The sequence below is a fragment of the Melopsittacus undulatus genome, chromosome 8 (genome assembly GCF_012275295.1).
Source record: "Melopsittacus undulatus isolate bMelUnd1 chromosome 8, bMelUnd1.mat.Z, whole genome shotgun sequence".
Lineage (NCBI taxonomy): Eukaryota > Metazoa > Chordata > Aves > Psittaciformes > Psittaculidae > Melopsittacus > Melopsittacus undulatus.
In genome coordinates this window covers 56,290,387-56,302,770 of record NC_047534.1, presented here as the reverse complement: position 1 = coordinate 56,302,770, position 12,384 = coordinate 56,290,387, and the positions used below count along the sequence as shown (strand labels likewise).

Sequence of the window (12,384 nt, the reverse complement as noted above, 5' to 3'; positions counted from 1 at the left end):
TCAAGGCTGATGTGGGCCTCCCAACAACAGGATCATTGCACTGCCAGTCCTCATCTTGGTCAGACACCTTTTCCTATTAGGAACAAGTTCAGTATACCCTCCAAATGATTACAGCTCTTTTATGTATCAGGATTTTCTCTCTGAAGGCAAAGTCATAGCCAGCAGAGGAATAATTAGTATTGACTTTGAGAAAGTCAATCTGGCATCGATGTCATCATTTTTGTTAAGATTATGAAAAACTGAAGTTATTTAGCTATTTTTAGTCATTCAGATTATTCACCAACTATCCAATGGGAACATATTGCCAACAGGAGTTAGTATGGAGGAACCTGTCCCAGTTTGAATAATGTGCAAGCCGCAGAGCCTTGGGTGTGCCTATGTGATGTACAGGGAATATATCCAGGGAATATATTGTCCCTCCATTCAAAGCAATTCTTAACAATAATGTTTTCTGCTCTGCTCATTGAGGTCTGATGATTTCGTTTGGCAGCTTGGGAAGTAAACAACTGCCCTTTTCTCCATTTATCCAAGGAAACACACAGCCAAAAAGATCTTACAAATGTGCTGAGAATATTTAATCACAAGTTATGCTTAGCATGGTCATGGATATTTGTGCAAGAAAGGGAACCAGAAAGTAGAACTAACCATGATAAATACGCCCTATTTGCAAACCTTTATAACTACCCGGCTTCTTCATCTAGAACAAAGCCTGACACAGCAAAGATCTGTAGGATGGATTAGAGTGTCCAAAGGAGCAGATGTGAATATTTATTATAAACTCTTCCAGCAATTCTTTGCTGACAGAAGCATTGCATATGGATTTCACTTGCAGCCAGACTCTCCAGGCAGTCGCTGGGATGACTTCTGTAGGAGCCAAACAAATGCCATTTTGCCTGGAGCCCTGACACCACAGCAGCTGGGCAGGGGGTTAATGTCACTTTCAGCTTCTCAAACTCAATAATGAGCCCAGTCCTTACAAAGAGAGAGGGTCAGGAAGGAGAAAAGGTTTAGACAACAGCAGTTCACATCCAGAAAGTAAGGGCAGGACAGACTGATAACTGAGACAACAGCTTCCATGTCTAACTCACCCCCACTAAATACTTTGCTAGGTAAGTTATATGCTGAAGCAAAGTCACAGCACTCTTATCCAGCCAGTCCATGCCAGTATCCTGACTACTAGGAAATGACAAAACCAATAGAGAAGAATAAAATCCAACTAGCAAGGAGGTGCAGTAGTAAACTGCACATGCCTTCATTGCCCGTACGTGCTGGGGAAAGGGTTTAAGTGTATGAGGCAGCCTTGATGCAGAATGGTTCTTTTCAGAGGAGTTTTTGTTACCTGAGTTATGGTATATTACTGTCATGACTATGAGCACAGCCACTGCCTTGCTCAGTAGCAGCCACATGCACAGGCAAATGTGTGTGAGAGGGAAGGAAATGGGAGGGGAAGGCACAATATAAGAACATCTCATTTCACTCACCCTTATGTCAACACTGATCTATGCGCTCATAAGAATTTGTTCATTATAATGCAAATTTACTCCCTCCTTCCTTCCAAAAGGAGATGTTTCCTTTTGGAAAGAGGGAACAAATTGTGTTTTATTGCTCTTTCAAAATGTTCTCCAATTAGGAAAGCAAACAAAAACTATTACATAATTGTCATGCAAAGCTCTCTTTTAATGAAGAATACTTACTTCTGCACTGACAAAGGCACTTTGATACAACACACAGAGGAAGTTAAAAGCCTGGAGATAAATTTCCCTTCATACCTTTGACCAAACTGTCAGCTGGGGCTGGTCTATGCAAACCCACTGAACTCAGCAGTTACATTGATTTGCATTGAACAACACTTTCTTGCCTAGAAGATGTAGAGCCTCAAAGACTCTGACCTCCAGATCTCACAGCCTCTAGATCTCCAGCTCGTGAGGCTTCCAAAAGGCCTGCTCTGGATCTGCTGGTGCACCTCCCAGGCAGGCAACACAGGGAGCTGAAATGAAGCTATGCTTTGGCTGGCCCCACACCATTCCTGAGCTCATCCTTCTTCCTGGCAGACAGGAGTGATGACAAAGCATCAATGGATGCTTTTGTTGCCACAACGGAGAGAGACATACAGCAGCAGCTTTTGTACTAATTATAGCTGATTTGCTGTTGTGCATTGCAAGAACATAGGTACTAATTTTTTCTGATGTACCCCTATTATGTCCTTAGAATAACATAAGCTCAGACCATCTGGTCATTTGATTCAGAAAGGACGCAGTGAGTTAGAAAAGTTAGAGAGAGGCAAATAGTCAAATAAAGGAATAAACAACTTCTGTGCAAGGAATTGTTAAGAGGGATGACAACTTACCCAGAAAAAACTATTTGTGCACTAAAATGTACTTGGCTGATCATGCTCTCTCCATATGCAAACCTCAAGCTTCAGTCAGCCTGGGACATCACCACTGTTTCCCTTCCCTGGAGACCCATAAGGAAATCCAGAGCTGAGACAGACCCCAAACTACCACTTAGGTGGTGTGGGTGAAACACAGGGTTTCCATCAAAATGCTTGTCTAAATGGGAGCTGCAAGGCAGCCGAAGCTGTCAGGAGCTGTGCAGCACAGGACAGGCTATTCTTAACAGTCACCTTGCTCCTTGGATGGAACTGAATTTCCTCTGAGCAATCAGTGCTCTTCAGCTCCCTTTTCCCATCCAGTGTTTGCATAAGCTCCCTCTGTAGGTTTCCAGTCCTGGTGTCCTACAGAGAAAGAACTCTGTCCCTGATCTCATGTGTGCTACCTTGCCAAGCTGGCAAGGCTCTTGGGTTTAGGCACTGATTAATGACAAATGCGGTGCTGTTGTTTGGGCTGGAAATACATTTGTATTTAAACCAAAAATTACTCATACCCTTCTAGAGAAACTGTTTCTAATGCTAAAACCACATCCCTCCATTGTTTTAAAACGAGAACAACCCAAAGTTACTACATTCAGTGAAGCTCAGTACATGTTAGTAAGCAACATGCTTTTTCTCGTCTGCTAGGAACTTTGCTATACAAATACTAACAAATCCAAAGCTACTCCAGGAATACAATATGAGATCCATCTCCTGATTTGAACTGGTGGATACATTTAAAATAGTATGTTGAAGCAATCTTATTTGTTACTGCATTTCATCAGAAGACAAAACCATACAAGATTAATTCTGGGTTGATGGAACCAAATTACTTGGGGTGGAGGGAACAAAACCTGCACTTGTCAGAAGACAGCTTGACAATTTATATTCCATAAGAGCCGAACAGAAATCACAGCCATGATTACTGTCTTTGTTAAATGAATTTAGAGTAAAGCCTTGCCAAGACCGCAGTAAGCACTGCTTCACTGGTTTATGCGTTCAAACAGCTGGAATGGACTGGGAAAGCCTAAAAAGCAGACCAGATTACTGGCTCTGACAGTCAATGAATTATATTGGCCAAAGCCTTAAGATTTCATCTTAAAACAACAGACCCAATCTTCCTGCTTTGTCCCAGCGCATCCAGTTCATGCTGCAGACTGCTACATATACACACTGCTGTGTCCAAACAAACCACCACCACCAAACCTCATTGGCAAGCCCTTTATAGACACATTGAAGGATCACGCTTTTCTTCAGGCAAATTAAGTTATAAATGATGCAACATTCCATTATTGAATACTCTAAAAATTCCTATTTTGCCAGACAAGTACTTCATGTTTCCAGAGTAGTCTAGCACCTTAAATGTTAATAAAATAGTACTGTAACAAGAGTCACAAACTCCACAACTCGCTGTAGCCTATCAGGCTGAGACATTCATATTTGTAACTAGCTGTTTGCAACCTCAGAACAGTTTTGTTCCATAGACTCAGCAGTTAACATTAACTCCTTTGCTCAGATACAGTGCAGAACAAGGCCAGTGAAAGATGGGAAACTGCTCCAGCAGCAATTTACTCCCAGAGCAAACAGACCAGTTGAGGTGCTGGATTTGGACAATCGCTTCTAATGAAAGTATAACAATTCCTTTAGTCTTCCTTGTAAATAATTCAGATCCAGTAACTTTCCCAATTTCAAAGTGCTTGCACTGCCTAACTGTAAGCAAAGCATTCATCTTCAAAGACACAAACCCAGTTATTTCTTGCTTCATGAAAATTACATTCTTGCATGGATTTAAGAAGTTCTGTTTATCATAACTGCATAGAAAAGCCTGAGACCATTACTGATAGCAGAGATGAAATAACATATCAAAGAGAGAAAGGAAGAAAAGCTTTGATCAATAGGGAAATGATTTTTATACACATCAGGACCAATTTAAAGAATTCTCTGGGATCAATTTAGATAGACAGAAATGCTTCTCAGCATTTATTACCTGTGGAGGGAATATTGATCCCATCCATTGATTTCCCCTATGCATGTAGAGCAGCATCTGGTTTTGTTGTGTGGGGTTTTTTAAAGATGCCCCAAAGTGGAGAGTATCAAGAAACTACTTACATTTTAAGGACTTACATTAATGGTTCAACCAATGTCATAACTCAGAACTTTTAAACCCTATTTAAGAGTAGGCAAAATGTAATTTAGCTTAATTTTGGAAATTGATTGTTAGTCAATAGAATATATTTTAAGAGAAGGGTTTTTTCTTTGGAAACCTTACTTACCAAAGAGTACTAGTTCCTTATATAACACATTGTACCAAACATTTTCTTTCCTGTCCCCCTTTCAAACAGAATCTCTCTTCATGATGATCTTATAAATCACACAGTATTAATGGATTACGTTCCCCCTGAATATAATCTTTTGTCACTATTGGAGCCGCAACCATTTCCATCATCATGACGATCACTCAACTTAGTCTCCTAGGAACAGGGCATCCCTCAGGTTAGGTGTATAAGCAAAAACGCCCAGTCCCTTCCTGGAATAATTTGCAGTGCAAGTATAATTAAAAAACAACCAACCACAACACGGAATAGAGCAAACAGATCAGAAAGGACAAGGCTACAGATAACTAGCCATGATCACGCTGTTTTCCTGTAGTTAACTGTTTCATAGGCATCCTGGCTGACATCACCTGTGCTGCGGAGAAATGTGAACTGGGTGGACTGGGTTCCTTACTGGGAAATGGGAGGAAAGCACTGAGCTGGCTCACAGTTTTCACTTGGTATGAAGTCAGACCAAGCTTTAACATTGAGGAACCTTTCTGAACAGGTAGAAGGGCAGATGGAGAGGTTGCCAAACACAACAGAGATTCTTCATGCAAACGTTAGTGTGCTTGCCTAAATATAAGTAAATACAGTGCTCACAGATGCTGCAAACTATGATTGCAGTGGCTGTAGATCACTACTGTCAGGCTAAGCAGAATGTTATTTACCAGGCAACTGGTTTCACCTTACAATAGATGTTGCTTTTTTTTTGGTTCTATAAGTAGCTTTCAACAGATATAGCAATTATTCCTTGTCTTCCAAACGTACACTGTATTTTGCTTAGGAAAGCACTTTTCTGACATTGTTGAAAGTCCTCCATTTTCAGATGTGAGTAAAACCTCCAAAATACTATTTTCTTGGACATAATGACAACCCCTCCTCTCTTTGCCTTTCCACTGTGTTTATTTAGCTTTTTCATGGGAGAGGGCATAGAAGAAAGATCTTGAGCAGGCTGTAATTCATGTGCAGCAATTTACTAAACATTCTCAGTAACTGGGACCAAAAGGCAAGCTGGGAGAAAGAGAAGAGGTCCAACAATCTGCTGATACAGGTTTTTAATATATTGCTACCAAAATAAAATCCTTTTGTCATTCTCTAATGTAATGACTTTTTTTCCTCCCTTTCTCAGAAGTATTTAAATAGACAGGGATTTGGCAAAGTATATTAGGGAAAATTAGCTCATCTCAGTATGCACTTAAACTCGTGACTCACCTTATGCATATGAAGTCATTCAGTTCAGCGTAATCATGTGCTTAAATGATGGCTGGATCAGGGCATCACAAACAGATTTATTATTGCAATAATGAGTTACAGCACAAGGTCTTCAAATGAACAAATTCACTTTTATCTGGCTTTTAGCAGTACACTAACAGTTAGACCTTTTAAAGAGAAAGGCAGCTTTATAGACTGAGTAGGAGCATATAATGCATGTTTCTTAGACCCAAGTATTAGAAGAAGGTAGTGACAGCAAAGTAAGTAAGTGCAGAGAAGTTACTTAGACAAATTGTCCAACAGACATTTACAAAGGTGGAAAGTGGAACACAGCAAAGTCGTATTACCCAGGCAGTGTATTAATAGAAATCCAGTTGTTACCTTTAAAAATCTGCATATAGAGATTTGTCCTGGATGAGAATTGAGTGAGTAGCAGGATATGGCCTTTGGCATTTCCCTCAAAAGAATAAAGGAGTGGGGTAATGTTAAGACAACAGAAAAAGAGGACTTACCTTAACTTTTTACTGTGTGAAAAACATGACCTAGATGAAGGGGCATTACTGCCAGAGCTTAAACAGATCTCACAACTTGACAAATCCTTTTCCAGTCAAAAAAATCACCAGAAAGTTACTCAGAGCAAAGAAAGCATTTATCTGATAGGAGAAAATCCTTTCTATAAAAGAATTTAAAGCCTTTTTATAATGATTTCTAGACCCAGACCACTACTGTAACGCTACCTTTCAGCTGGACTTCAGCTTGTTTATATTAGATTTGAGTTGGCCTTTTGGATTTACAAAATAGTTTCAAAACAAATCAGAAAGTATTGAAGCTGCAGCTTTTGGAGCAAAGACTTCAAGATGTCATAACCTTTCTGGACGTGTTTATGAGGCATGCTTGAATATATTCAGAATATATTAACAAATAATACACTGGGAATAAAAGGACAACAGTCTCCATCTTCTGACCAGGGCTGGAGGGGTTCTAATGTGATCATATATAATATATCATCATAATATAGTGATCATGATGTGCTGTGGTATGGAATACCCCTTTGGTTAGTCTGGGTCAGGTGTCCTCTCCCTGCTTCCTCCCAGCTTCCCCTCCTCCCTGGCAGAGCATGAGACTCACAAAGTCCTTGGCCAGAGTAATCATTACTGAGCAGCAACTAAAACCATTGGTGTTATCAGCGCTGTTCCCAGGCTGAAAGTCAAAACCACAGCACTGCACCAGCTACTAAGAAGGAGAAAAATGACTGCTTGTGCTGAACCCAGGACAGTCCCTATAACAGGAACACATTACCCAGTTTTCAGTGTTACATAAACTATTTGTATGTTGACACAAATATAGGTGTCTGTGTGTCTGAGTGAATCTACGTTGAGGAAAAAACAGATGAGGCACAAGGTAAATGGCATCCTGGCAAAATTCCTTGGATTGCTCCCACATGTGGGACCTCAGTCTCACAAAGCTCTTCCACAATCTAAAATCCCCAAAGGCAGCACAGGCAGCACCTGTAGGTTGCTACAAGGCTACAGCCTGTAGCCTTGTCAGAGAAATAACCTCCTCCCCACTTGCTGGCTGAGCAACTTCAGCGAAGGTGACACCAGTGATGTTGTTGCTGTAGTGGTGCTTGTGCTGACCAGGGCAACAACATGACAAAACTGTCGAGTTTAAAAGATGCATGAGAAGAAAGCCATGGAGAAAAAGAGTAAAGATCAGTACCATCTGATGATCTTAAAATAGGAATAAATCACCATAGCATTATCTGTGTAAGCTGCCAAGCTGAAGCTCTGCTTACAAAGAAACTTTCCAAAGGACTTAGGTGAAGTCAAATGCTCCAGAGCATAGTTAAGGTCCACACTAAAATCTTATTCTGAGGAAAAAGCTTTCTCTTCTGTTAAACTTGTATATTGGAAGCAGCATATGAAGTACTGTACTGTGTGTAATGTTATCTCCATAATACATTAGCTGGTTTCTTGGTGTGTCAAGAGCCTAAGAGGAAAAAGAGTCGCACTTACATTAAATAAAAATTTTCATTAAGAGAAATAAAACTTCCTGAGGGGTTAACTCGGAGAAATGAAGTCACAGCAAAATTGCTGTCACCACAAATTGGAATTTATTCTAGTTTCTGCTACAAGAGAGGTCCCTGAATATAGATTTGGGTGCAAAACGGCTTTCCTCTGAACTTCTTAGTTGATTGCAGCTGTATCTATTTTAGGCATTAGTATGTCTCGTTTTTAAGACTTCAATGCAGTTGAGCAATGTCTAAAGAACGATTCCAGGAGCTACGCAGGACCCATAGCTTTGACTCTTTTAAGGGCATTCAGAGAACCTTTTAATTAATATTCTATTCTTTCTCTTTTCCTCACTCTCCATTTTCAGATGCCTGCAGTCATCCAGTTAAAGCCTCTTTGATCGTTCTTCCTTTTTCAAATGGGAAGATGGATATGCTTGTGTTACAGGAGATGAGACCAGGATGTGAACAATGATTTATTTTTCCCTTGGACAGCATATGCATCATCCTTTCCATTAACTCCAAAGGAATGACCAGATGTGTAATCGTTTTTTCACACAGAGTGGGATTCATTTCATCTAACCTTGCCATCCCACAGCAGAAACCAAGACAAGTAGCTGGTTCATCCGTGCTCCTTCTGCAGTTACCATGAGAGAAACTTCCTTTTCAGAGGAGTACACTCTATCTCTTCTAGACAGCTACTGCAGGTGCTCCTGCCTGTGCCCTGACTAAAGGGATTCTACATAGATCAGACAGCTGAGGCAGCATGAGGTTAAAACTCACTCAAAACCTGCAAATAGGTACCTCAAAGTAATTGTCAAAGTAAAAAGTCAGTTTGCACAGACTTCTGTATACCACAGCTTCTGAAAACATAGCTAGGCATGTCCAGGTGCTTAAATACCATCCAAAGTCAGAATTACATAGGCAGTGATCTCTATTAAACCCAACGCTTCATCTGGTGCAACTCATGCTGTGGCAACAATCCATAATCTAAGTGGCATTTGGTAACAAAGCAGATCATGTGCATCGTCAACATCTTGTAACCCTATTAACTCTGAGATAATGGACTTGTCTCCACTATATTTCTAAGCTTATTGAAATGGATTGTAATTAGCACTCCCTTTTTATACAAATCTCTTGACCCTAAGAGCCAGCTTTGACACAGCAGCTAATAATCACTGCAGGTGATCAAAGCCTGAAATGAAGGTGGACTCAGACCTAGAAGCCAAACTTCAGATTACATTTAGAGTTTAAGCAGGAGTCATTAAAACTACTGCTTCAGAGAAAAAGCACTTTTGAGGAAAAATAATACTTATCTTGCTTTACCTCACAATGTCATGCCTAAATGTTTTATCTCTGAACATACTCCTTGAAGAGAAACTGGATGTCCTTATAAGCCCAGATCAGAGCAGAAGCTCTGGGTAAATATTGCTGATATGGAATGCTTTTTGCACTCCTCAGTCTTGCAGCAAATAAGATCAGGAAACAATTCTGTTTTGTCCTTAAAGCTAGTTTGTTATTATCATTACTATTTCCATCTTAAAAGGTGATGTAATGTAAGTTGGTTCTGTGTTTTGTCACAATCCTTCCCTACACGATGCTCCCTGGAGAGGACAGCTGATGAAGAGCTGGCTAAAGCACTGCTGAGGAAGCCAGTTCAGCTTGTGCAATGCATGCCTCCAGCCTAGCCTGAGGTTACCCACCTGACTTCTCCCTGCCCAGGCTGTCATAGCTGACTGGGCATTTTCCATGGCGACTGCAAGGAGTCGAGGGGAATAAAGCATACTCTGCAAGTCCTCACTCTCCATCCACTCCAGAGGCAACGCTATGATTCAACATATAGATTCAACATATAGCTTCAACAAATTACCTGATTTTCAGGGAGTCAAATAGATCGGTTCAGTGCCATCCTTAATCTTTCCAAACTTTAGCTCTCCTAACTCTTTTGTTTCTTTTGTCTGTTTATAAGCTTTCCAGGATAAAACAACAGTGAATTTTAATCCTAATCAATGCAGCTTTCAGATGCTGGCTACACTATCATGATAATATAAATGAAACAGAGTGTTACAGACTGACTTTTATCTGCCTTTATCATGACAACTAAATAGTATTTTACCCTGGTAGTAAAACATAGAAACACAGAAAAACTGTGGAAGAAACAGAAGTAGAAAAACAGGCTTAATAAAGTCTTCTCCAAGTAAAAGCTCAAACAGAGTCTACTTTTAATGTAAGCATGTTATTGTCAACAGTGGCATCTCTATTAGGCTTGTTCCCTTACCTATACATTCCTATTACTGTCATTTCTCAGGGCTGTCATATTCACTGCCTTGACAGCACAAACACTATGCTGTAAAATCTGTCAGAGAGGCCAGTTGATTCCCTACATCTTCTGACACTTGCAGGTCTTTAATATCAGGCTGTCAGAACACCTAAGAGAAGGGCGGGTGCTTCCCTGTTTGGTGCTGTTACTGTGACTACCATTGCACATACTTTAATCATTAGCCTTCTACCGCTATGAAATCCTGACTTTTATGCCCTTGGAGTCCCATGCTAGAAGATGCTGCTGGCATAAATCTGTCACAGAGGTTAGCTGGCTCAGTTACCCATGGAGTTATATTTGTAAAATGAAGCCTTTACGTTTTATGAAGCTTATATATTCTTTCCTTAAACTTTCTTCTGTGACTTCTCTTTTGTTTTGGAGAGGGGAGCTGTAGTAGGTGTAATGATTATTCAGTGACAGGTGTAGGCGAAACTCAGCTGCTTAAAATAGATCTCTCTACCCCTGGATCATTTTGTCTTTAGGTGTGCTAATGCAGCAGATGAGCCCGGTGGGCACTAAGTTTTCTGTAATGCAAAACTTCTTTGATTCACTCTTGAAATGAAACTGAGAGGAGAACAACAAAGTAAATCAGACAGAACAGCCTTTAAGTGTTCATGGCACTCACTTCCCAGGGAGGAGGGTATCTGTATTCCTGCTCCTGCTCTGCTGTTGTCCCCCAGTGACACTGAATGAACTAGATCCTGAACTAGTAATTATCCTGGGATAGACCTTTTAGAATCTCCCCTGCTTTAGCATTCCACTTTGTAACCCCAAAACATTCAAAACTGGTAAAAATGATTTTCTAGCCCCCAGATCAGAGCTATAGAATATATACCCTGAGATGTAGAAGTTGCTGCTACTACTAATAGCCAAATTAATCACACAGCATGGCATGGCTCCACAGAAATGACATGGATTTAGGGAACCCCATTGCAAGAACTAAGAGTGTGATAAGCAAAGCACATACTTCCAGGTGGTATGAGTCAGGTAAGCTGCCAGAAACCATAGGTGGATGTTTGTTGTAGCTTTAAGTGACTGTATTGATGCTCCAAGAGCTTCTGTTCACAGAGAAGGGAACAAAAATTAAAGTCTTTAGTACTTTAATTGCCAAAGAACATTTGCTGCAGACACCTAATAACTTTTATATGCACTAATCCATGAACACCCCGCAAGAGCATTAGTGTAGAATCAACAGGCTTGTGACTTCAGCAGAGACAGGGCAAATTTGGAGACCAGTTCCAATAACTGCCTTACTCCCTGACAGGACATGTCATTCCATTTCCCCATGCCCCAGCTCCCCCTCTGCACTAGAAAGCAGTACTATCCTTCATTCAGCTTAGACTGACTGGGGCAGGGACTCTCACAGCTTGTCCAGGGAGCTTTGCATTAATAAAGCAACCATAAATAATAACAGTAGGATTTACTGCTGTAAATATACAGCAGATCTCCTGGCTACTAACAAATACAAGGCATCAGCTGAATCATGGGAGGTAACAATACACTGTCACTTCCTTGGGCTGCTCTACTCCTACTGGCTGCCAAATTGCTCTCACCTCTCGTCGAGTAATGGCCAAATACTGTAAGGAAATGCAGCCTGGCTGCTATTGCTTACAGTAATGAATGCTGCTGTCGAGTGTAACAAATGTCGTATGTCATAACGGCATTTATGACACTAATACTGAATCACTGGATTGCATCCAATAAAAATCTATGGTGAGGTAATGGGACGTAGCTAGACAGTATTGAAAAGGAATCCTAAGTTAATATCGTTCTTATAGTTTCAGGTATACACACGATATCTTGTAATACTATGGCTAAGTGATAGTTATAAAACAAGAAAGCTAATTGTAGGATGCATGAGACATTCTGCAGATTTATGGTACTTCAAATGCAACTCCTTGCAGAGCTCCCTGACAAGGTTTTGAGCAGGGTTAACAGTTCTGAGTGCTTTGTGGCATCTGCTATGCTTTAAGTTTCTGCAAGGTATGAACTGTTTTCCACTCGCTGCACTGGACTAACTGGTATTTTACTGCTCTTATTCACAGCCAAAAAATACTGTTAATTCTTTATGGGTTATTTTACCTTACCTGAGAAGCCAGCACTGGTCAAGTCTGGATGCGTTTGTCTCAGGTCCTGTATCCTGACTGCTGTTCCAAGC

The 12,384-nt window shown here is 40.6% G+C and overlaps 1 protein-coding gene across 1 annotated transcript in view; it reads right to left on the bottom strand.

The window, feature by feature from the left end:
* The window catches only part of SPAG16 (sperm associated antigen 16), a 387,730-nt gene that overhangs the window by 1,340 nt on the left and 374,006 nt on the right, over window positions 1-12,384 (bottom strand). The gene's annotated exons all lie outside the window — the stretch shown is intronic.